Source organism: Euleptes europaea, chromosome 4, assembly GCF_029931775.1.
Source record: "Euleptes europaea isolate rEulEur1 chromosome 4, rEulEur1.hap1, whole genome shotgun sequence".
Classification (NCBI taxonomy): Eukaryota; Metazoa; Chordata; class Lepidosauria; order Squamata; family Sphaerodactylidae; genus Euleptes; species Euleptes europaea.
In genome coordinates this window covers 32303485-32308973 of record NC_079315.1, presented here as the reverse complement: position 1 = coordinate 32308973, position 5489 = coordinate 32303485, and positions in this window count along the sequence as shown.

Genomic DNA, 5489 nt, shown 5'->3' with positions numbered 1-5489 from the left:
GAGCATTGATCTCTTGAGGAGTCGGGATCGACAGAACTCATTTTTAAGTCACCCATGGGAATTTAGTGGAAAATGGAGTAGACATTTTATTTTAAATCTAACCTTTCTGCAGTAGTATATGGAAACTAGTCTCTACAGGCAGAGATGGTTTATGGTTCTGAGAGAAGTGTCTATTTTTGGCAAAAGATCTTTGAATAGTGGTATATCCATGGTTCTGGACCCTTGGGTGGGTTGCTGAGTTTGCTGGGTTACATGCATCTATAGAGCTGCCTTTTTCTGCTGCTTTTTGGAACTATGTGCTGTTGGGGGGCATGTGTACACAGCAGGGGGACCACCCTTCTGCCTCTCTTTCTACATATGCTGAGAAGAGCAGGAGGATGGCAAGTTAAGGCCCACCCAGTGGTGGAGAGCAGGGTCTGGAGATTCTGGCTCTTCTTCCTGTCACATGACTCTGTCACTTGCATCTGATGGCATGTACCTTCCTGTCACATGCTTGCAGTTCACCGAGTCCCATGCAGGTGCTCGGGGGTTAAAGAAGGATCCCAGGTCTGGAAAAGATGAAGTCCACCATCTCAAAGAACCCTACCCTACCCAATTCCCCAGCAGCCTCTGCATATATGACAAGAATGACTTGTTAATGTACAGGTAAAATAAGGCATTTAACATATATAATTTTATATATTTCATTTCAATTAAAGAAAGTTCTCAAGTAACTCACCAAAAACGCATTCATATTAGAGTTAACAACACTGTGCTTTAACAGCTTCAGGTGGAATGGCTTCCTATTAAACTATCAGGAACGCTTGACCACCCTGGTTCCTCAAAGATGATAAAACTAATGGAGCCAACTGCACCTCCACAGCAGCCTCAGATGAAACGTTAGTGAACAGAAACAAAAACATCAACCCATTGCATAAATACCAACATGCCCTTTGTTTACCTACAACTATTAATCAAATCCCTATTACACGTCTGTAAAGAAATTAATGTAGCACTATAATTATAGCAAGAGGATCTTAAAGGTTTTTTAAAATAATATGCTATATAAGCAAAGGCTTACTTGATTTCACACTTGTAGCAAGCAACGACAGGTACTTACATAAAGCTAATCGGTTTTAGCTGCCTGCTCTTCAAGAAACTGCCATCTGCAAGAGTTCAGTGCTCTTTATAGATATATGTTCTTTAGGTGAATATCAATAAAGTTATTTTTGTCCCTTAGCCACTGGTAATGCTAGTTTTAGGGTAAGAGCTGAGCACTACTACTGTTTTTTTAAAGCTTACATAACTTGTGGCTGAAGCAGCTACTGAAGCGAGTCAAAATGGCCCTTAAACTTTGGACGCTTCATTTCATAAACTCACCCCGAAGCGCAGAAAGAACCATCTGAGCATAAGAAATGGAAGGGGAAGATACACTCAAACTAATCTCCTCTTGATACTGGCTATATAAAGTGGAAAGCCTGCTCCAAAGTGTTATGTGACACCTCTACCCCATTATATGCAATTTCTGATTTAACTCAAAATTGTCTTATAGTGGGTGAACAGTCTACCCAATAAGTGATTGTCATTGGCAGCCTTTTACAAGCAGACTTCCAACAAATTGGAAACATTTTCTACCTGAAGACATTTTCTGGGCTTTCCAGATGCTGTGATTGAATTCTAGCACACTTTCAATTTTGCTGATAAACGCTTCCAAAGTGTCAACTAAGTTGAACCTCTCCCCACTGAAACCACTTGGAGGGATTACAGCTTTCCCTCCATCCCCATTGCTACATACAATTTGGATAACTACAGAAAACAATGGTGCCATTTTGGGAATTATCTTAGAAAAGAAACCAAAAAAAATTCCAAAGGCGCTGGGTTTGTTTCTCTTTGAAATCTCTCTTTACCTTTACAGGTTTTGATATCCCCTATGAAACTATAAAATCCACAAAGGCCCAATGGGCTTTTCCAAGCAATGTGTTTTTTTCATGCAGTACATGCACAGTTGTTAGAATTTGTTGGGGGAAGATGCAGATGCCTTCCCGCAAGGGAAAAAAAAACTTGCTTGGTGAGTATATTGCCGTTTCCTAACAATCAAGCCGCAATATTTTGTTCCTTGGGAAAATGATATTCTCCTCTCTTAGTTACCACACCAATTGCTGTGTTAATGCAGCTGCTGCATGGAATCTGGTCATTATTATTCATACCACACTATCAGTGTACTTTGCAGAGTACCACAAACAAAAGGGCCAGGTTCCTTGCCTCCCAGGAATTCACAATCTGAAGTTTCACAGATCGGAAAGATCTGGGTATCAATGGATGTCTCTGAGCAAGCACAGGTAGAGGCTTGCTCATATTTAGGTTTGGGAAGGGGGGGGGTCAAGCCAAAGGCTTCAGAGAGATGATAAGGTTTGAAGAGAAATCTGCAGGAGACAAAAAAGGATTTTCTGCGACTTTCACAGAAACCTCTAGGTACCAGTGACCACACTAGTGATAAATAACACAACACCCACATCAGCATCATTTGGGGACCTTTACGAAAACACACGGACACAAACCTGTATTTCAGAGGCTGATTATTTTGCCATTAAATATTGGTGTGACAGAAAGCAAAAAAAAAGTTGCATTATTAAACTAGGCAGAACACCGGCATCTGTTAATGAATCATTTCTAGAAATTCAATTATAAAGATACAGAACACCCCAAGAATACCATTACCAAAGCAGACTAGGGCTCCTTATCTCCTTCCCCCACTGTAAAAGTGAAAGATGACCACCTGCAGCAACACCCCAATGTTTTATGAACATTTTGTCTTTTAAAAAAGCCATTTCTTTGCAGCCTGTGGACTTCCCCATTTTTTGAGCTACAGTGCACGCCTGTCTTAATTTTTAAGCGGCAAATGACTCTCCCACATGGTGTTAATAGTGCTGAATCAGGATTTGCACTAGTATGTTGCTAAGAATAAATGCAGGGGGTCTTTTATCCAATCAGCTGGAAAAGCCCTGTAATTTTCTTCCGTGCCTACCCAGACAGTTATAATACCACCCATGGGGTGGGGGGACCCTAAAACGTTCAAAAATGTTTCTAGAGAATCTTCATGTTACAACAGAGCATTACAAGTTGAACTCTTGAAAGATCTTTAGGGAGTTTCAGCAGATATCTGAGCAGTAATCTTTAACAGGGAAGTCAGAGATGGAACTTACTTTCCAAGGCTACGAAAGCTCCATTCTGGATCACAATTCCCTTGCAACTGATTAAATCTTAATCCTGCTTTAACAACAAATGAGGGCATGCAAACTAGAAAGAAATCATGATTACTACTTTTATTTCTTCTGAATTATCTGATGAACTTTATGTGTTAACAAAGCCTTCTGGCTTCAACAGAAACAGGTGTGTCTGCTTCACAGATGCAAGAGAATGGGCGGGAGTTGGCAGAATGCTGAGGTGGCAGGATGGACTGCGCCACTTCAGATGGCAAATGGTGGAGTCCAGCTTTGAATGTTCCTTTGTACTAAAAAAATCTAAACAAATAGGAAATTAGCACAGTAGAGAGAAACAATTTTACCTCTCCATTTTCTTGCTGTGCTGGTTTTCCGTTTGCATGAAGTTCTTTTAACATAGGGCAGCATTCCGAAATATAATCCTTCATTTGCAGTTTGAATTTAAGTTGTGTAATCCGTTCTTCACCTCAGATCTCTGTCATTTCATTCTTCTACATGAGTGAACCAGGCCTAACAACCCTTCCCACGTCTCACTCTCACACACACTCAAAGATATTGTGTGAGTTTATTCCATGGGGGGCAATTCACATGGCAATAAATACCATGCCATGTGGGCAAAGACAGTCGTGTGGATCTTTCTGACCATTCTGTTGGGAGGGAGGCCAAAGAGTCATAGGAGACAGAAAGATGCAATCAGCTGCACCTACACAATGATGACATTCTGTATTGTCCTGGCCACAGTCTTAGGACTAGCATCATCCCACACCACAACACACTACAGACCTTACCCCCTCACTTAGCCAACTCTGAAGCCCTTCTCCAGCCCAAGGAGCCTTCTCGGCTTGCAAGATTCTCTTCCATCGAAGACAGTTTCAGGTGGGTAGCCATGTTGGTCTGCAGTAGAAGAGCAAGATTTGAGTCCAACAAGATTCCCAGGGTATAAGCTTTCGAGAGCCAAAGCTTCCTTCATCACATACAAACAGGAATGGACATCCCTGCACCATTATGTCCCAGTCAGAAGGTGGGAGGGATGTTTTCCATTTGCATGAAGTTTTTGACATGAGGCCTCCCGCCTTCTGATGAGGGCATAGGGGCTCAGGGATCTCCATTCCTACTTGTAACGGATGGAGGAAGCTTTGACTCTCAAAAGCTTATATCCTGGAAATCTTGTTGGTCTTTAACCTGCTACTAGACTGAAATTGTGCTTTTCCACTGAAGGAAGTTGTCAAAGTAGGCTACATGAACTGGTAAGGCACAAGCCACTGTAAGAATCTCACAGAAACCTGTTATATTACAGCAGCCAGAGAGTATAGAGCTAACTTAAAAAAATAAAGAGAACAGCGTTCTATAGCAAAACAAAGGTACCATGTTTATAAATGTTATCAACAAAATCAGGCTCTTTCCAATTTCACAATTATATGCTCAGGTGCTAATATTTTACAACATCCATTTTGTGGGGGTCAGCACTGATAGTTGGTTTTGTTAGTGTCATTATAATTTAAGACATGCATCAAAAGAGAACCCTCCTCAAAAGAGAGAAAAACATGTATTTTAAAGATCTGCATTTATTGAGAACTGGAAGTTAATAAGCTCCACAGAGAATATGAGTCAATAATGGTAAACCTTCAAGGTTCTGTAAGCAGCATAAGGAACCCCTGAAACATTTACTTCTAAGGTATTCTTTCTCTCCATTGCATAACAGTCCTCTACAGAAGAAGCAATTTAATAAGAGGGACTCATCAAAAGGAAGTTTAAAACTGGATGAAGAAGAAAAAAGAATGAGATCAAGAATGGATGCAGTCAAAATGACTATAGCTCAGAATCTCAAAACAAGAAAAACAGTTCTTTTGATCTTGCAGCCAATGCAAGCATGCTACCGAGAAAGTATCAAAGGTACTGCATTCTCTCCCTGCTTATGGAAAGCCAAGTAGGTCTCCCCACCCCCAGCTGAACAGTTAACACAAATTAAATTACAGGCATAAAGCATGCCACTGTACCATCTTGACTTCCTTAAAAGGCCATAAACTTGATTATTGAATGTCCACTTCTTTGCATGTAAATCAGAATTGTGAAAGTTAAGATGTGTGTTACTGTAACATTACAAGCACAGATACTGAAGGAACTGATGATTGGAGACCAGAAATCTCTTGTAAATCACTTGGTGTCATTATGCAATTATATAATTGACAATAATAGTAGACTATAAGAATAGTCAGAAGAATAGTGAGAAGGTACCATCAAAGGATTAGGAGCTTCTGTTCTATCCACAACTCTTGAAGAGCCTCTGAA